The sequence below is a fragment of the Glycine soja genome, chromosome 18, assembly GCF_004193775.1.
Source record: "Glycine soja cultivar W05 chromosome 18, ASM419377v2, whole genome shotgun sequence".
NCBI classification, from domain to species: Eukaryota; Viridiplantae; Streptophyta; class Magnoliopsida; order Fabales; family Fabaceae; genus Glycine; species Glycine soja.
This window is the reverse complement of record NC_041019.1, coordinates 19,098,973-19,120,670: the sequence shown is the minus strand read 5'-3', so window position 1 is coordinate 19,120,670 and position 21,698 is coordinate 19,098,973.

The window sequence follows — 21,698 nt, the reverse complement described above, 5'->3', positions numbered from 1 at the left end:
ATTAATCTAAGTACAAATAAAGTCTTTGTGGATTCGACACTCGGACTTTCGAGTACTTTACTACTTGTGACAAATTTGGTACACTTGCCAATGAGTTAACACCCGCCGCCTCTGGATGACAAAAGGCGCAGAAGACGACGTCAGTCTCTGCATGCTATCATGCTTTGAGTCTTATTGATGGCAAAAGAAAGTTTTAAAAGTGCGGGACCAAATGGTTCCCACATGTCATCGGGCCCGCCGCCTCTAGATGACAAAAGGCGCAGAAGATGACGTCAGTCTCTGCGTGCTGTCATGCTTTGAGTCTTATAGATAACAAAAGAAAGTTTTAAATGGATAACCATCAAGTGTCTCCGCATGTCACATGACCATAGGGTTAGTATGACAGAAATTGTGGGGCGGCCGACAAAAGCGAGGCTCTTGCTCCTACGTATCCTCAATGAGGAACTCAGACCTACGTAGTTCTGGATAACTTGTGAGACTAAAAATAGTCTCGGTGTTTTCTTCACTAAAATGCGAACATGCTTTAGTAAAGAGACAAAACTTCCAACTAATCAGAGCAACATATGCTTTTTGGATGAAAAACAATGTGTCTACCGGGGAAGGGGAGTATGCTGATGAAATCTTCTCATTACCATAAATGAGATTTTAGCTTTTTGTTTCTAAATGACCATTTAGAGGAAACACTGGGTTCGACAAAAATAGAAGAAAATCACTCAAAGTGTATCAATCTCACACAGGTAAGTGTTTCATCCTAATTTCGAACCATAGATATGCCATGACTTGATTTTGCAAATTATTTCCTATCAAATCAAAGATTACATGCGTGATCATGGATCAATAGGAATTTTCTCTGGAATGGTCTTTTTTGGTGGGAACTTTGGCTTTGAGTGTTCTTGGCCTTTTCCTTTTCTGTTTTTGTTTAGCACGAGGTGAACAGGACACTGACGCGCCGGACTTTGGTTGGCAATCAAAGGGAGAAGATCACTTCAGGTCGTGGTTTCCTTTCTTTTTGTGCTTACTTGGCGATAACTCTGTATTTGTTCAGATGTCGTCTGGTCCAAAGACCTTTCTATATATTTCTTCTGTTTTCTTCCGATCTTTGATCGGGAATTTTCTTTCCTTTTTTGCTTTCTCCCACTCTTTGATTGGGAATTTTCTCCTTTTGTCTTCTTCCGCTCTTTTGATTGGGAATTTCCTTTCTTTTTTGTTTTCTTCTGAGGGCAAGGATTGACGTTCTCACCCTGGGTCAAGGTTTATGGTAAATTGGGATTTTGGCTCAAGGCTGGTAGAAAGGTTGGACATGACATATGTCAGTTTTGGCCAGCGGTTCGGGGGTAAAGGGGATGTCCCACATTATTTCCATGATACACATGCAAAAATGATGATTAGGAAATTTTATGCAAAACTGGTCATGCATGCACCTATGTGGACACTCACGCATCAAATTTTTATGGTCATGTGATACTAGGGCTCAGGATTCATTTTCTCTATTTAAGTCAACCCAGTGTTTCCAAAATATGTTCTTTTATCAATTCATGCATTCATCCGAGTCCATTTTGGGTGTTCAGGAAAATTTTCACAGCATTCACCCTTCAGGTGTATACACATTTTTTTTCAGAAACTGGTTATGATCATTGAAAATTTTTGCAAAGAAAAGCTGGAAGTTATCTCTTCTCAAAAGCATGTTGGCTTTTCAGCTGAAAGATATATTTTTTGTCCTTGTTTGTTTTTGTTTTTGTTTTTTTTTCTGAGGTATTTTGCTACCTAAACATGTGTATATTTTTATGAGATATTTTTGCTATGCATATCCAAGGTATCTTGCTACCTAAACATATATATATATATATATATTGTGAAGTATTTTTGCTACATACATGCATATCCAAGGTATCTTGCTACCTAAACATACATATATATATTTTGTGAGGTATGATTACCTTTCGAGCTTGTGCTTGTTTTATTTAAATTCCTAGGATCATGAGCAACTAGGTGCGTCCTACTATAAAAAGTGATCAAATAACAAGCATAGATTCAAAAGGTACTAGGTTGCCTCCTAGTAGCGCTTCTTTAACGTCTTGAGCTGGACGCATGATGACTTGTCGGTCACGAACCTAGTACTTTGCTTACCTTTGGCCTTGGACTTGGTCGCCTATTGGTCGGCCATGTGTCATAGGCAATACTCTAACCTTTTTGTGGATGAGCTGAGGGGCACTGGAGGTGGCGGCGGTGCATTTGTTTCCTGTTGATGTCCATCACCAGGCTGTTGTGGTGTCTCGCCCTCTGCCTGCCTGGGGGCGCAATACTTCTTGATGAAAGCTCGGTTAGTAGGAGGCCCGATGACCTTGCTGGGGGTGACAGGCACTCCGTAGAACTGACAGAGGCCCGTAATCAGAGCTGGAAACTCCAGGACCCTGTTGGACTTCTTTGGGTCCACTGGGTGTCCTGCGGGCGCGATTCCTGCAAATAATAGATGACATCAGAAATCAGTTTGAATCATATGCATACTTACCTATGTCGCGATGGCATGACCTTGCCGGGGGGTACGGGCACCCTGTAGGACTGATAGAGGCCCGTAACCAGAGCTGAAAACCCCAGGGCCCTGTTGGACTTCTCCGGGTCCACTAAGTGTCTTGTGGGCGCGACCCCTACAAACAATAGATGATATTAGAAATCAGTTGAGCGGTATGCATACTTACCTATCTCACGATGGCATGACCTTGCTGGGGGGACGGGAACCCTATAGGACTGACAGAGGCCCGTAACCAGAGCTGAAAACCCCAGGGCCCTGTTGGACTTCTCCGGGTCCACTGGGTGTCTTGTGGGCGCGACCCCTGCAAATAGTGGATGGCATCAGAAATCAGTTAAGCCACGTGCAGACTTACCTACGTCACGATGGCATGACCTTGCTGGGGAGACGGGCAGCCTGTAGGACTGACAGAGGCTCGTAACCAGAGTTGGAAACCCCAGAGCCCTGTCGGACTCCTCCGGGTCCACTGGGTGCCTTGTGGGTGCGATCCCTTCAAACAATAGGTGGTATCAGAAATCAGTTGAACCATATGCGTACTTACCTATGTCGGGACGACACAGACCAACTGATACTTCCGCAGGGGGAGATCGGCATTATGGTCGTTGGACGAAATGTTGCTAAGTAGCAACGTCATCTATATCTATGTAAGAGTGGTCATGTTGGTGCGCATGATCCGCACTCGTCTCTTTGCAGCGGCACGGGTGAAATCTTGTCCCGGTATGCATAGTAGTTGCGTGATAGCCTCCCTCTCTGGTTGTGCTCGCACAGTTGGTCGCCCTCCAATATCAGGGGGTGGCCCAGGAACTAATAAAAGGAAACTACTGGCCCCTTAACTGGGAGCGCAAGTCTCGGTTAAGCATTTAAGGGCAGAGGACCTTAAATTCTCTTAAGGTGTGGATATGGAGCACACTGAAAATGAGGGCGCGTAGTCCTCTAAAGGCAAGGGCGTGCAGCCCTCTAAAGGCGAGGACGTGCAGCCCTCTAAAGGTGAGGACATGTAGCCCTCTGAAGGCGAGGGCGTGTATTCCTCTAAAGGCGAGGACATGCAGTCCTCTAAAGGCGAGGACGTGTAGTCCTCTGGAGGTGAGGGCGTATAGTCCTCTGACGGCGAGGGCGTGTAGCCCTCTGAAGGTGAGGGCGTGTAGTCCTCTGAAGGCGAGGACGTGTAGTCCTCTGAAGGTGAGGACGTGTAGTCCTCTAAAGGTGAGGACGTATAGCCCTACGAAGGTGAGGACATATAGTCCTCAGAAGGTGAGGGCGTGTAGCCCTACGAGGGCGAGGACGTGTAGTCCTCTGATGGTGAGGGGGTGTAGCCCTCTGAAGGCGAGGACATGTAGTCCTCTAAAGGCGAGGACATGTAGTCCTCTGAAGGCGTGCAACCCTCTGATGGCGAGGACTTGTAATCCTCTGATGGCGAGGACATGTTGTCCTCTCAAGGCAAGGACGTGTAGTCCTCTGAAGGTGAGGACATGTAGTCCTCGGAAGGTGAGGGCGTGTAGCCCTACGAAGGCGAGGACGTGTAGTCCTCTGATGGTGAGGGCGTGTAGCCCTCTAAAGGCAAGGACGTGTAGTCCTCTAAAGGCGAGGACGTGTAATCCTCTGAAGGTGAGGGCGTGCAGCCCTCTGATGGCGAGGACGTGTAGTCCTCTGAAGGTGATAGGTACTAGTACCCAAGGGTCCACCCTTATGAGAAAGCAAGAGATCGACTCATGGAGAGGGCCGGTCATCCCAAATTCAAAAGAATGGACATTAGATGTAGGAAATCTATGCAGTTAACATGATTTTTAGGGATGAGATGCATGCAACCTTTGTCATGCGATTTGGTAAATGCGGACTTCATATGAAACAATGCAATGTAATGGAAAGTTGTACCATGTTCATGACATTCTTTCCCTATTTTGTGATTTTGATTTTGATTTAATTTTTTTTTTAAAACACAGATTGAGTGTCCTTTTGAAAGAGGTGATAATTCATGCCACCTCATCCTATCTTTTTTGCAAATCTCTCCTGGAACTCCCTCAGAGTGTTTGTTCCGTCTGATTTAGTCACTTGACCATTTTGGAGTGACGGCAATGGAGTCGTTTGACGTTTAATCAATCCATTGAAATTCCAGGGTTTGTCCCCCCCCCCCCTTTTTTGTTTAAAAATTTCGACGGGTGAGAACTTTTGATCTGCCCATATGTTCACTTGAGGCTCATGCACGATGCCCCTCATTGCCCCACTGTAAGGCTTTGAGGTACCAATTGTTATCTTTCATCATGACCTTGTAGATGGGAACCTATTGGGTGAGAACTTCTAATCTGCCCCTAGGTTTACTTGAGGCTCATGCACGATGCCCCTCATTGCCCTAGTGTAAGGCTTTGAGGTACCAATCGTTGTCTTTCATCATGACCTTGTAGCAGGGAACCTATTGGGCGGAAACTTCTAATCTGCCCCTAGGTTCACTTGAGGTTCATGCATGGTGCCCCTCATTGCCCCAGTGTAAGGCTTTGAGGTACCAATTGTTGTCTTTCGTCATGACCTTGTAGCCAGGGAACTTATTGGGTGGGAACTTCTAATTTGCCCCTAGGTTCACTTAAGGTTCGTGCACGATGCCCTTCATTGCCCCAATGTAGGGCTTTGAGGTATCCATCTTTGTTTTCACAACCTGGTAGCAAGGAAGAATGAAAGAAGTGGTTGATTCTTACAAAAAGAATTTTCCAAGGACGAGAAATAGTTGAAGGATTTTTTCAATCGACGGATTAAGTCAAATGACTCTTATTCTTGATAACTCACTTCTCTTTAAAAAGAAATTTTTTTTGGAATGATAAAATGAGGTCACATGAATGTCTATATTTTTACTTGAAAACACAGTCAATCAAATGCTTTTTTTTTCTTTTTGAACTTTTCGGTTTTACTCGTTGTTTACAGCCCCCCACCAACGTGCAGGACGAGTAATCTCTGATTGAACGGTCTTGGAAGTCAACACTCAGGAGCGCAAGTCACTTTGAGCAAACAAACCAATGGCTTACACTCACATTCCGGTGGAAGTTGAATAAGCAAAGATGTGTTTGTGAGAGGATGAGAGAGACAAGGATGTCAAATTCATCCATTTTAGCATTGTAACTGTGGTTTATAATAATGGCATAAACTTGAAAATCCTGATGAGTCATTAGAGACATCTAACAACAACTTTCAAAATTGCCCCATGTGTGGTGTCGTTTGTCAATGTCAGGACTCATACGCGATTCTCCTCAAATTTCAGCTAGCCCGCATCAATTAGACTTTGCACCTTACGCTTCAGGGCCCTACAATGCTCAGTGGAATGCCCCGGGGCTCCTCCATGATAAGCACACATTGCGTTCGAGTCGTATCCTCGAAAAAATGGAGGTTGAGGAAACCTAGCAGGGGTTATGGCTACCATTGCAGTATCAAGTAGATAATGGAGCAAGTTAGCATATGACACCGAAATTTGGGGTGAATCCTACAGGTTTTTCGCTGCAAAATTCATTTCTTGGTTGATGTTTTGGTTTGTGCTAAAGGTGGTGTTTAGCATTGGTTGTGTGGTAGGTGGGTTTTGTTGTTGATTTAGGGATAGCCTTTATGGATAAATGGGTGGTGGGTAATGAGAATGGCTGAGAATGGCTGATATTGGCTGAGTAATGATGGTGTTGAGCTGGTGGGGAACTTGGCCGTATAGGAATGGCAGTCACAGCATGGGTTTCTCCTTCCTTCTCATCCTCTTCATTTGCCCCAGTTTTCTCATTCGTCCAAGCAGGATGATTAAATTTGCCTCTTTTTAGACCCACTTCAATCCTTTCATCGGCGAAGACCAAATCCGCAAAGCTTGAAGGCACGTACCCCACCATTTTTCATAGTAAAACACTGGTAATGTGTCTACTATTATTGTGATCGTCTCTTTCTCCGTCATTGGAGGTGCCACTTGAGCTGCCAGGTCTCTTCACCTTTGGGCGTATTCTTTGAAAGATTTGTGCCCTTTTTTGCACATGTTCTGTAGTTGCATCCTATCCGGAACCATTTCAAAATTGTACTGATACTGCCTAATGAAAGCGACCATTAGGTCCTTCCAAGAATGGACTCGGGAAGGCTCCAAGTTAGTGTACCAAGTAGCAGCTACTCCAGTAAGACTTTCTTGGAAGAAATGTATCAACAGTTCCTCATCTTTTGCGTATGCCCCCATCTTTCGACAACACATCTTTAGATGGTTCTTAGGGCAAGTAGTCCCCTTGTACTTGTCAAAGTCCGACACCTTGAACTCGGGAATGACCATGTTTGGGTACTAGGAATAACTCTTCTAGATTAGCAAAGGCATAATCTTTGCCTCCTTCAATGGCCCTGAGTCTTTCCTCCAGATGATCCAACTTTTCCCTTTCCTTCCATAATAGGAGGGATTTTACCTGCTGTGGAATGCAAGAGGTGTGGTGGTGGGTGATACTGAGGGCCCTCCAAAGTGTTTTGCAGGGGTATACCACCAACTGCTTGCCCTTCAGTGGCATATCCGAGGCAAGGCTCGAAGTCGGCTAGATTGTGGTGGGGAATTTCATGTGTTTCCCCCATGGTTTGAGAGACATGTGCCTGATCAGATTGAGGTTATTGGCTCTCAATGAGTATCGGAGTGGAGTTATTGACATTCTCATTGGGAGTGTACGCCACATTGGGTGGTGTATAGTTGGAAGGCAAGCCATATGGCGTGAAGGCGTGCTTGTTTTGAATTTGCACATAATGGGGGCCGCTCGTACTTCCCAAATCTTTGCCCACCATATATGAGGTTGGATGATTCATTTGGTTGAGATCAGAGGGGGGCATCGGGTTCACCTTAGCAACAGCCCTGGTAGCGGCAACTGCAACCGCATTGGCTTCCATTATCTACATCATGATCATCATCATTGTGGCCATTTGCTCTTTCATGGCCTCCATGTCGGCCTTCATTTGCTCTTGCGCCTCTTCTACTTCACCCATTACTCTAGCTCTAGCATAGGTTCGATAAGGGCACCGTAAAACATGTTCTTTTCTTTTTTATAACAATGATTAAGTTCATTTTTATTTTTTTTTTATTTTTTTCAAGGAAAGAATGCAATAAGCAATGCAACCAATGAAAAGCATGGATGTATGTGAATGATACATAGTTGAAGTATTGCGAATTTTTACGCAGGACATGGGGTTGAATCAATTTAGATTTTTCAACATGGTTCATGACATATTGGTCAAGGTGAAACTGGAAGTAACAAGGACATCAACAGTCCTAAATGTGTTTGGCAGTAGATGAAGCAGTGATGTAACTCGATTCATCTTTTGCCCCAATTTTTGCAAGATGGTTACTTCCATACTTCAACTTGACTTGATGAACTTTTTTCGAAAAAACATGAGCTTAGTTCAACCCTATAATCCAAGGAATGGCAATTCTGATCGCCAATACTTCAACAACCTTTCATAGGGATGAATGACTCGGGCATACTTTAAGCTATGCATCGAAAATGTATTTATGAAATTGAGATGCCCGAAGAAACATCATTTCCTAGTTAACCATGCATTAGGTACCATGTTCACTCATTTTGTTTTTAAGTGAAACAGGTTTATGATCCCAACATGGTTGGCTCATGGTACCGAATATATGCAACCAAGAATGTATCATGAATTTTCATGCTTCCCTTTTTGTTTTTGTTTTGTAGAGGAAAATGCAAGGATCACGCATGAGCGAACATGAAAACAAAAGGTATGCAGTTTGTAGAACAAAAAGCATGTTGAACACATATGCATGATGATGCAATGACTCATGCAAAATGTGATGTTGGAATATGATAACGGACAAATGCAGGAACAATATGTTCATTATGATGCCATGAAGAGATGCTTATGCGATGCATGATATGAATGCATGCTTGAGATAAAATGCAGGAGTGATTTGATTCGCACTGATCTTTGGAGTAAAAACGCGGGATAAACTCATTTTATTCAGAAAGTTTAACTAGTCAAGATCTGAGTGATAATACAAACTTCCTAGTGGTTTCTAATTATATGGACCATTAAGTCTATCATATGCTGACAATAGCTGAGAAGTCTGTGGATCTCCTCGGGGGCGGAGTAGGTGTCCGCCATTGCTTTGGCCTTGGCTAGCAATCGGAGAAGTTCTTGACTCCCGTTCAAGGTAAGAGAAAATCGGTCCATCCACATTGTTGCCTCTTGATGTAACGAGTCGATCACCCTTCCTCTAGCTTCCTTTTCCGTGTACACTTGGGCTTACTCGTCCGCCACTTTATGCTCGTGGGTCGTGGCTAGATTTAGTTCTTCTTGGTACTTGCTGATGATGGCTAACATGTTGGTCTCTGTCTCGCATAACCGCTGAGACAAACTTCTCTTGGACCTTGAGCAAGCCTTCAACTCATCCTTCAAGATCAAACTGTCTACTCACGATTGGTCTCTTTCCTCTCACCGGAGCTTAAGCTCGCTGTTATTGCCCCACAGATCCCCTCGGAACTTGTTCCGTCCGTGCTCTTCCCTACGGGCTCTCTTGGTTTCTTGTTACAAGGCTTTGGTGGTAGCTGTATTTATATCTCTCAGTTCGGCATTCTCCTTTCGGATTTTAAGAGCTACCGATTTGAACCTTTCTTTGACTGTTTGGGCTTGCTCCAGTTCTGTCCTAAGGGCCTGCACCTCTTCGTCTTCCTCCGGTGCCTCAACTTCCTCCCTTTTAGCAGTTCTCAAACTTGGGAGCCAATCCAAACCTTGCACTTGGGCTCTCAACCACTTACGGTAGCCACCGATGGGCCCAGTGTTACCGCCCCTGAGTTCTTTGTCCTTCTCTCGCACTACCTCCCATGCCTTGCGGCCCTTCTGAAATGTCTCCATGTTGCTCTTATTGAAACCTCGTGAAATGACAGGCGCGAGCTCTTCCTCTAGTGGTGCCCCTCTCATAGGGTAGCCAAGTTGTCTTATAGCAAGAACGGGATTCTAACTGATGCAACCCCCCGTCCCCATCAAGGGAACATTCAGAAATCCTCCGCACGAAATAAGAACTCCGACTCTCCTTTCTTTCCATCGAGGGAACCAGTTGATAGATGCTCCTTCTTGGTTTGCTAAGAGTTGGTCCCAATTTGCGCCTCCTTTCTCTGTGCATGAACGGTGACTTTCTAGCGGGCAAGCATGCCTTACCTCTTGGCGAAAAAAGGTGTGAAACCAACCATACATAAAGAGCTAGAGTACAGCAAACAATCCTCGTATTGCTCTTCTCACATCTTCGGTCAAAGGTGTCATATAGGTCGGCTAGCATAGCGACAACCAGGCTTTCCTTGTGGTTATGATAGGCGAGAAAAGCGTCGATTGCTGCTAGGTCCACCAACCCATCCACATTCGGAAAGAGGACTCCTCCGAAGATCAACAGTGCGAGAATATCTATGAACGGGGCCCATTCGCCTTTACCTGCCAAGATTCTTGCTTTTGCCTCCAAATATTTTCTCAGTATTCCAACCACCTCATTTTCGACTTGCTTTCTGTGGTCTAATTCCTGCGCCGAGATTTGGACTATCTTAGAAATTCTAGCTAATGAGGGATAGAACCCTGCGAAGAGGTATGGTTTCCTTCCCCCTAGAGGGCATCCTAGGATCTCTTCAAATTCTTCTACCATAGGTGATAGCTGGAAGTCCCCAAAGGTGAAGCACCTCAACGGCTGATCATAATACTGGGCGAGGGAGGCAATGGCCTCTGTGGAGACTTCTAGCATGGCTAGGTCTTAGATTTTACCGTAAGCTTTGCGAAAAGCTTGCCGTTGGAGCTAACCCATCAACTGCCCTAACTCTTTTAGACTGGTGGTCCCTAGGCTCTTGACCTTGACTTGATAGAACCTCTTTTTAAGTGAAGGCATTTGACTTGATCCCATGTTTTACTAAAGTGAACATCCTGGAAGGCCCAAGTGGGCCTGGTTGCTATTTGCACCACCATTTTTACTAAATACATCCCCCTTGCCCTTTTTTGCTGATTCTTTTTCTGGAACGTTACAGAAACTTACGAATTTCGTAACGATACTTATTTTCTTTCCGTAATATTACCGAACCTTATGGATTACGTAATCATCCCTTTTTTGCCTTCCGGAATGTTACGGAACTTTACGAATTGTGCATTTACACTTCCTTTTGACTTCCGGCATGTCACGGAAATTCACGGGTTGTGCAACAATGCTTTCTTTTGACTTCCGGCACGTCACGAAACTTCACGAATTACCTAACGATGGGTGCCAAGTACCTCGAAGTGGTCAAACGAGGGTCACATCCCAACAACGGATGGTCCCCGAACGAAATTAGGGTATGACACCATGCAGTATGAAGTATGAAACATGGGCACCATCAATACAATAAAAGTATTTAACCACTCTATTTCCCCCGCCAGGGACATCCAACTTGGTCATTGCACCCCCCATGTACATACACAACATACATCATCACAATGACATCATCAACATCAACATCATCTCATCTCAATGATATTCTCAATATCAACATCATCTCATATCAATATCATCATCAATATCAACATCATCTCACATCAACATTATCATAAACATCAACATCATCTCATATCATCATTATCATAAACATCAACATCATCTCATATCATTATTATCATAAACATCAACATCATTTCATCTCTATCTTATCAATGTCATCAGTAATCGCATTCCACGTATATATACATATAAATATTATGTATGTGATTCGCACTCCCCAGGTCTTCAGACAACACAAGTCTCATACAACAAGAGTATCATTCACAATTCAATCATCAATAACAAATAAACCGTATCCCATTAGTCAAATACATAGTTTTTCCTGAAAACCAGCATGCAACAGGGACAAACATACATCACTATAGTTGGGTTCCTTGACTCCAACTACAATATCAAAGCAGTAAACCAAAATAAACTCCCCTCACCTATGGATATCCCTCCGTCAGCTCCTCTCTACGTCGCTCGGAGGTCTCTCATGTTCACATTCATCGTTCCTAATACAGAGTCCTATATACCAAATTGCAGGTAATTTAGTATAGATTTCAAAAACAAGGTTAATATCAACATTCAGGATCGAATACCCCTTTCAAATTAAAAAGGAGTAATAGGTGTTTCGGGGTCTACCTCAAAGAGACGCTATTTTGAAATTCCAATCATACCAATGTGGTTGGGGTTCAGCGAAGGTCACAAAACGACATCAATTTTATAAAAATGTGACTTTTACAATGTCTCAATTTCAAAGTAAGTGTAAAAAAATCCTATTACGGTGCCTAAATCATAAGAGATACTTAGAAAGGCTTAAACTAATTAGGAGAAAGGCATAGAAGTCAAGATTACAACAAAGAAACCACGAAGGAAAATGTTGGGAGCTCCATTCTCTACCAAATCCTTGAGATGGATTCTGAAGATTTTGCTCTGATTAAACTGTTCCTTTCTGTGCGGTGGTCCAATGGAAAGCAACGACAGCTTGTGGTGGCCATCGATGGTCGTGGGTGGTGGAAGAGAAGTTTTTAGGGTTTTTGGATGGAGTTTAGAGAGAAGGGGGGTGAAAATCGTGTTTTTCATGCTGAAGAAGTATTTATAATTTGTAAATCTCGTTTAACGAGTTCATCTCGCTAAGTGAAATTCAACTTTTGATGCTGAGCACAACATTTCATGCTGAGTGCAATTTCTCTACAGGCTGAAATTGCACTTAACGTGCTGATCTCGCTAAGCGAATTATCTCCTCGGCTTGGAATTGCGCTTAACGCGCTTGTCTCACTAAGTGAGATGTCCAAAACTATTACTTTGCAAATCCCAACGGTTAAAGCACGAAGAATTGGGTTACGAACCTACAGTCCAAATTTGAAGGCGATCCAACGATTAACGAGTTCGAGATCACGATTTTTTCGAATCAGGTTTGACTAAAACTTGAAATCTCACAATTTCAACATAGGTCAATCAAACTCCACATAACCTAACATCCACATCAAGCAATCACACATAGCTAATTCACACAACACCTTAACTCATCCAAATCAATCAAATAATCAAATAACACAAGAAATACATTAAGCATCGATTTTCAGTTAGCGAAATTTCAGGGCGTTACAACTCTCCCATCCTTTTAGAAATTTTGTCCCCGAAATTTACCTAAGTCAAACAAGGCTGGATAGGCTTCTCCCATCTGACTCTCTAGTTCCCACGTGACGTCTTCTCTTGATGAACCTCCCAAGATCACCTTGACTAACACAATTTTTTTCCTTCTTAAGTGCTTTGTTCGCCTATCCTTGATCCTTAAAGGCAATGTTTTATATGTCAAGTTCTCCTTCACTTGTACGTCATCCAATTCAATCACATAAGATGGATCATGGATATACTTATGGAGTTGAGACACATGAAAAACATTGTGAAGGTTAGAAAGAGATGGGGGTAATGCAATTTGGTATGTCATGAGACTAACCCTTTTGAGAATTTGGAAATGACCGATGTTAGTCGTTATTTACGACTAAGTTTTGTATTGAATATTTGCAAAAAAAAAAAATAGCGCTTTGCCTCCAATTTATGGTTCTTTTTGTAGGAACTGTACATATTTTCATGTTTAGTTTGATTTTATATAGTAGATACTCCCATTTTGTGAATTAATGTTGAAACCACTTCAATTTCAGGCTAAAAGAAGAGAAGGTTCAAATAGCTAATGCCTCGCTAAGCGAGGCATATGCGCTTAACGAGTGATATCCGCTAAGTGAGGCATGCAGCTCGCTTAGCGTGTTGGGAAACCCTAGAAGAGGATCAGTCAAAGATGTGCTCGCCTAGCACGCCACAAGCTCGCCCAGCGAGTAGGTTGTCTCTTCTCTCGCTCAGTGTGCCCAGCTCACTAAGTCAAATTTCACTTACTCTCATTCAGCGAGCCTTCAGAAGCTGAAACGTATAAGTAGCCTTTAAAACACTGAAGTTGGCGAAAACTAAGGGAGGGTCGAAAAATAGAGCCAAGGGAGAAGCTGAAGCGACAAAATTCAAGTCACCAAGAGAGTTTAGGTTAAAGGAGTGAGATTAGGGTTCTAGAGGTTGAAGGATACATCCTCAACCCTTCTTAGCCATTTTTTTCCACTTAAACTCTATTCTTCCTTGTATTGGACGTTCATTTCTTGTAATGGAAGGCTAAACCTCTTGGTTGGGAAGTTCTGTTGAACCCTTGATGTAACATTCTTTCACTATCTATTTAATGTTGTTTTTCTGTGTTCATTGCTTTTATCTATGCTTATTTTTACATGCCCTTGGCTTGATCACCCATTTGTATGTATAGTTAGGATTTTTAGCATTGGAAAGTGCTTTAAAGCCTTAGAACTTGGTAGAGCAAGCTAGAAAGTTGTATGTCTTGGAATGGAGTGCAGCGATCTAGTCCATATTATGTTGTAGACTTAATGCAACTCCTTTAGGCTGAGTTTGTTGAGGGATCAAGGACAAGGTTTAAAGAGAGTTAGGCCTATTCACTAGAGGGATCTTGGTTTGGGTAATTTCTCAGAATAAGAACACTAGGATAACATTAAATAGAGAAAAATACATAACAACATCGAGGAAAATTCAGTAGAACGACCCGACGCTTTTTACTTGACTATTTTTACTTCTCAAACTTTAGATATTTATTTTGTATTTAAATAGATTTTAGAACACTTTCCGACCTAGCAGCAAAAATGTTTTTGGCGCCGTTGCCGGGGAATTTCTTTCCACTTAGATAGTATAGTTCAGTTTGTAGACATTTATTCATTATTCTTTGATTGATTTTGTGAATAGATAGTTAGGATTTATTTTTCTCTTGACCTGGTTAGCTGCTGCTCGGTTTAGTGCTTCTTGTATGTGAGGTAATTCTTCAGCATGGAATTTAGCTCCACTAGATTTGGAGATTGAAGCTACTTGCAAGAGAAACAACGCAGAAAGAAGGAGAAAAGCTTTGCAAGAAATGACAACACAACCAAGTTTGGAGGAAGCTCAATCATCTGAATCATCTTCAGCATTTCCAGACTTAAGGGAATGCAAAGTAGGTGCATCTGAAGCACATATTATGGCTGAAGATCAACCACGGAGGGTGACTCTTGAGGACTATTCTAGCTCCACCGTGCCGCAATTCTTTATAAGCATTGCGCGGCCGGAGGTCCAAGCTCACACCATCACATATCCTTATTCCTTGATCCAGTTGATCCAAGGAAATTTGTTTCATGGTTTGTCAAATGAAGACCCTTATGCACACCATGCTACATACATAGAAATCTACAACACAATGAAAATTACAGGTGTGCCGGAAGATGCAGTGAGGCTTAGCTTGTTCTCATTTTCTTTGGCTGGAGAAGCTAAGAGGTGGCTGCATTCTTTTAAGGGAAACAACTTAAAAACTTGGGAAGAGGTTGTAGAGAAATTTCTAAAGAAGTACTTCCCTGAATCAAAGACAGTTGAAGGCAAGGCAGCTTTTCCTCATTCCATCAGTTTCCAGATGAGTCCTTGAGTGAAGCACTTGAGAGATTTCGTACCTTGCTGCGGAAAACACCAACTCATGGATTCTCCGAGCCTATTCAGCTGAACATTTTCATAGATGGTTTGAGGCCGCAGTCCAAGCAGTTATTGGATGCTTCAACTGGAGGAAAAATTAAATTGAAGACCCTTGAAGAAGCAATGGAACTTATTGAGAATATGGCTGCTAGTGATCATGCTATTTTGCGTGATAGGACTCATGTACCCACAAAGAGAAGCCTGCTAAAGCTTTCTTCACAAGATGCACTGTTGGCATAGAACAAGCTGCTAGCTAAGCAGCTAGAATCATTGATAGAGACACTTAGTAAGCTACCAACCCAATTGCAAGCAACTCAACCTTCCCATTTAGCAGTTATGCAGGTTGGAGGTTGTAGCATATGTAGAGGAGCGCATGAATCTGGTTGTTGTATACCCCTTGATGCTGCTGCAAAAGAAGTGAATTATATTGGAAATCAGCACAAACTAGGGTTTAATGCAGGTGGATTTTCAGGTGACCAACAAAGTGCCAATTTTAATCAGAATCAAGGGTAGTGGAGGTCTCATCCTGGGAATCAATTCAACAAAGACCAAGGAGAACCATCCAACTGATAACTGCTAAATATGAGCTATTTTTTATAATAAAAATATATTGAAAATATCTTTAAAAATATTTATTTAAAAGTTATTTTTGGCTTAAATGATAAGAATTAATATTTTTATTATTTATGGCTTGCAGATATGAAAAGGATGGATTAAAAGAGAAAAAAGATTGAGAAAATATCAAAAATATGAATAAGAAAGATTTTCAGCATCAGGCCCAAGTCCACTCCAACAACTATAAGAAGAGAGTCAAGCCAAACAAAAAGAGGAGTCTCACAACCCACATATTGGGTCTATCCCTTAGGGGAAACCCTCTTTCCTTGTTATTAGTCATCTATCACCTTCTTCCATCCACTTCAACCCCCAAAAGTGTAAAAGTCTCTCATGACAATGAGAGGCTAACCCCCTTAGTTAGGGTCTGGCAAGCCTAAAAAGCCAACAGATGTATTGTAATGTTTCATATCTATCAATGCAATCAGGTGTTTTCTTTCCTATTATCCTTTCTTATTTTAATTTCATGTATTATTCATCTTTGAATCATCTTTAAGGGTTAGGTGCTCGAGAGAGGGTAATTCTTAATAGAAATACAATGAAGGTTTTGCATGCATCAGTTTTAGGGATTAGTCGCTCGAAAGAGGGTAATTTCTAATAGAACTAAAAGGAATGAGTATCTTAATAAAATCATTGCTAGACATAGAGTGATAACATTATTTCCATGCATCAAAGCAAACATCTAAAATTAGAACTTCATGCATTTTATCTATTGAGTCTTTGCAAAGGCATTTGGGAGATAGATAGGTAAAATATGCTTGTCATCATGAGACATCAGGGGCAAGTATTCTAACAGATATGGGTAGGAAAAAATTCACTAAATTGATAGAGAAAAATCTAAAATAATACATCTTAGGCAAATAAGGCAGGACAGGTCCCAACATTATCATATCTTGAATTTATCTTTTTTATCTTTATCTTAATCTTTTATTTTTCTTATCTTTTACTTTTCTTATCTTATTTTTTTTTATCTTCTATTTTTTATCTTTATCATCTTTTAATTTAAATCTTTTATATTTTCTTTCTTCAATTTTTATCTTTAAATATTTATCTTTCTTTATCTATTATTTTAAATTCTTTATCTATTGCTTTTAATTTGGGTTTGCATCAATCTAAGTACAAACAAAGTCCATGTAGATTCGACACTCGGACTTCCGAGTACTTTACTACTTATGACAACCTTGATACACTTGCCAACAAGTTAACACCAACAAATCTCAGAATCAAGGGCCTAGCCTATACGAAAGGACTATCAAGCTGAAGGAAACTTTGGCTCAGTTCATGCAAGTTTCAATGTCCAACCACAAGAGCATAGAGTCGGCTATAAAGAACATGGAGATTCAAGTGGGACAGCTAGCTAAGCAGATAGCTGAAAATTCTTCTAGAGGTTTTGGGGCCAATACTGAAAAAAATCCCAAAGAAGAATGCAAGGCTATCATAACTAAAAGCAAGAGGGAGACCATGGTGGAAGATGAAGGGAGGATGAGTGATGAAAAGGAGTTAGTTGCTGAAAGAGAAAAAGAAAAAGAAGAAGATCAGATAAGGGAGAAAAAAAATGATGAGGAGAAAGAAGAAAAAAAATAAAAATAAAAAAGAGAAAATGAGGAAGAAAAGAAGACAAAGAGTGAGTTGGCCAGAGACAAGAAGAAGGAGGATGTCTTATGTACAGGGAAGGAAGCACCATACCCTTTGGTGTCGTCCAAGAAAGACAAGGAACGACACTTCGCTCATTTCCTTGATATCTTCAAGAAATTGGAGATAACTATCCCCTTTGGAGAAGCCTTGCAACAAATGTCACTCTACTCAAAATTTCTTAAAGATCTGTTGACCAAGAAGGGCAAATATATCCATAGCGATAATATTGTGGTGGAGGGAAACTGCAGTGCTGTTATCTAGAGAATCCTTCCACCCAAATACAAGGATCCAGGGAGTGTTACAATCCCTTGTTCAATTGGTCCAGTGTTAGTTGGAAAAGCCCTCATTGACTTGGGGACCAGCATTAATTTGATGCCTTTCTCCATGTGTAGAAGGATTGGAGAGCTGGAAATCATGCCAATTAGAATGACATTACAACTGGCAGATCGATCTATTACAAGGCCTTATGGCGTGGTAGAAGATGTTTTGGTCAAAGTTTGGAAATTTACTTTCCCTGCAGATTTTGTGATAATGGACATTGAAGAGGACTCTGAAATTCCTCTGATTTTAGGTCGTCCCTTCATGTTAACAGTCAATTGTGTGGTGGATATAGGGAAAGGTAATCTGGAAATGGGTATAGATGATCATAATATCACATTTGACTTGTTTGATGCAGAAAAGCACTCACTTGACCGGAATGCTTGTCCTAAGATGGATGAAATGGAGAATGAGATGGCTCAGATGGCTAGAGCCACGATCTTACAAGACCCTTAGAGGTAACATGCGTCAAGCTAGTGACATTAAAGAAGTGCTTATTGGGAGGCAACCCAACTCTTTTTCCTTGTTTTTGTAATCATTGTTTATGTACATCATTGCATATAGCTAGGTTCAACTTGTTTGTGATTGCTAGAGTAAGGCATCAACATGCTTTGTATGATATAAGGGGTTAGTAAAAGCTTCTATGAAGCAATGGATGAAGAAATAACTTAGAAATATTTTTTTCAATCATCCCTTCGCTCAGCGCGCCCTGTGCGTTAAGCGAATCATACTTCATGCGCTGAGTGAGTAGTCAATCACGCTAAGCGCGCCAACCCCCACCCATTGGCTGAAGGGGTCTCGCTAAGCGAGACAGCTGCACTAAGCCCAAAAACCTCCCTGGAATTGCATTTAATGGGATTGGGCTAAGTGAGTCTGCTCACTAAGCACGATGTTACATCTCGCTAAGCACATTTGTGCGCTAAGCGCAAATCACTCTCTGCCTGAACCCCCATGTCAATTGGGCTAAGCGGGTCATACCCGTTAAGCCCAAAACTCTCTCTAGAATGGCATTGCACTAAGCGACACCATCTCACTAAGCGCGACCCCACTACTGCATCTTGAGGCATTTAATCTGCTAAGCCAGTCATGTCTCGCTTTGCAGAAGTTGCAGACCAATCAGAGCTGTAGAACTCGCTAAGCGCATATGTGCGCTAAGCCCAAAACCTTCTCGGGTTTTCCTATTCTCAAATTGGGCTAATCGAGTCTGTCCCGCTAAGCACATGATTTTAAAATCTGAAAATTCAAACATCACTGAGTTCTTGCTTAGCAAGTCACTCGCGCTAAGCGAGATAGTCGAAACTGCCAAAAATAAGACATAACTGCCTTAGGCAGTTACTTTGTGCAAAAATTATAACTCCCCTCCTCATCATTGGCATTTCTTGCTTGCATTCTGCACTGTGCATTTCACTTCTCTGCTTCTTTTGCCCTCATCTCTACTCATTCACTCGCTGCAATCCAAGTAAGTACCTCTTACTTCACTTTTTAATTTCAGTTTTTGAACCCTAGGGTAGAAGACAATTTGTTTGCTCTGTGATTATGATTTTCTGTTGATGTTGTTGTTGATTAGTAGTTGTTTGATAGCTTGCTGTTAGGGTTGTAGTTTCATAATTAATCTAGGTTCAATTGATATGTTTTGCTTAGAGTTCTTAGGCCTGAAATTGGCTAGCAAGTGGAGGCTTCGAAGCCCCAATTTTTTTGGAAATTTTGATGTACTCGCTTAGCTAGCCGAGTTCATCAATTTTGGATGAATTTTTGGGTTTTCTGATGAACTCGCTAAGCCAGCCCTGTCCCGCTAAGCGTATTCATCATTTTTGTTTAAATTTATGCTCATATGTATGAACTCGCTAAGCCATTGCACTCAAGCTTAGCGAGCATTTAAATTCCTAGTTTTAATTTCTGAGTTCATATGAACTCGCTAAGCCGGCATGCAGCGCTAAGTGAGTTAGTTTAGTAAGGTCTGAGTCTTTGAGGCTTTTGGTATTCTATTTGCGGCTAAGCGATTCATGCTCGCTAATCCACCATGGCTCTAAAAGTCTGAATAAGCCTGGGCTAAGCGAGTCAGTCTCGCTAAGCCTAAGGCAATTTAGTTGTTATGAAATTTGTTCATGTGCTAAGCAAGTCGTACTCGCTAAGCACAATTTCTTCTCTATTTTTGAATAAGGGTTAGTGAGCTTGCTCGCTAAGCCAATTAAGTTACAGTGGTCAAGTTAGGCTAAGCGCCCATTGGCGCTAAGACTGTATAGTGTGCCGCGCTAAGCGAGCCTATCTCGCTAAGTGCAATTAGCTCTTTATTAGAGAATAAGGCTTAGCGAGCCATGCTTGCTTAGCCACTGTGTTGTGTCAGCTAAGCGAGTGTGTCTTGCTTAGCCAGAGTCTTTATTTTCCTGTAATCGCGCTAAGTGTCCCCTGTGCGCTAAGCGTATCATGCTATTTTCTGAAGGCATGCTAAGCGAGTCTGTCTCACTAAGCGCCTAGTCCATTTTTCTATTTTATTCTTCTGCTTTCAGTATTGAATAAAACCTGTATAATTTGCTTTCTTGTGATTCTTGTGATGCAGATGGCCTCTAGGAAAAGGAAATCAACCGCCTCCCGACCTCAGGAACCGTACGATACTACTAGATTCGTCTCAGAGGTCGCCTGGGAAAGATATGAGCAGAACGTTCACTCCCGGAACATCCTTCCGGAGAGGAACTTTAATTTATTTGTGATAGAGTATGATGAGTTCCACCAGGAGCTCGAGAGGAGGCAGTGGCATAAAGCCTTGACCAGGCAGCCTGACGGTCGCATTGATGTGGCCCTAGTCAAGGAGTTTTATGCTAATTTATTTGATCCAGAGGACAAGTCCCCGAGGCAAGTTCGAGTGCGAGGGAAGCTGATTAAATTTGATGGGGAGACACTTAATGAATTTTTGGAGACCCCTGTGGGTTGTGGCTTTGGAGCCAGGGGAGTGCTACTCATCCTTCTCCAGGTTCTGCCACACGCACCCAGACCCTCAGGAGCTTGCTTCCAAGCTCTGTATTCCAGGGCGGGGCTTTGTTCTTAACGCTGAAGGAGCACCCTGGAATCTCCTGAGGAAGGATTTGACTATGCTGGAGTGTCCTCTCTTATTCTAACCTCGCCCCCACTTCTCACACGTCCGATTTGAATATGGACAGGGCGATGTTAGTCTACGGATTGGTCACGAAGATGGACATGGGCGTGGGCTCATTCATCTCTGGACAAATATCACAGTTGGCCCAGTCCTACTCTTCTTGGCTTGGCTTCCCCGCCCTCATCACTCCCCTATGCATTGCCAGAGGAGCTGTTCCAGACTCGTTGACCTTTGAGTCCCTTAGCCCTGCCATTAATTTGGCATATATTAGGAAGAATTGTTGGAACCCGAATGATCCCATGATCACTTTTCCGGGGACCTGCAAGGCTAGGGCTCGAGGACCCTCAAACATTTTTGCTCCTTCTTCTTCTGCTCCTCCTGCTCCAGCTCCACCAGCACCACCAGTTCCCATACTAGTACCCTTCGGCACCTTCGCTCAGAGCCAAGATCAGATAGTGCCGATGCTGCAAAGCCTCCACCATGGCTTATGCCTAGTGATGCAGAGTATTCACGACTTGGCTCAACATTGGCCCATTATAAGCATGGAGGCCTTTATGGCCCAGGTGGCCTGGCCAAGAGTCCATCCTTCTCCTTTGGGGGAAGGTGAGGCTCCTACAGCCCAGGAGCCGCAGCCAGAGGCCGAGGCAAATGCAGAGGAGACACCGGAGGACACCCCTGCTACCACACCATTTGAGGCACCTGAGGAGGCAGACGGTGCTGTAGACACAAACTATACAGCAGATATGGCAGCAGCACAGAGCACCTGGGATCCCTGCCCACTCCAGCACAAGATACATCACTGCCAGCCCAGGATGCTCCCTCCACACCTCAGGACGACCCTACACCGGCACAAGAAGGTTGAAGATAGGACTTTATTTATATTTCTGCTTTTTAGATTCAGTTTTAAATTTCAATTTTAGTTTTAGTTTATTTACTTATTTAGAAAATTTCACAACTTTTTGAACAGTTTACATTTATATGCATAATGGATTGGT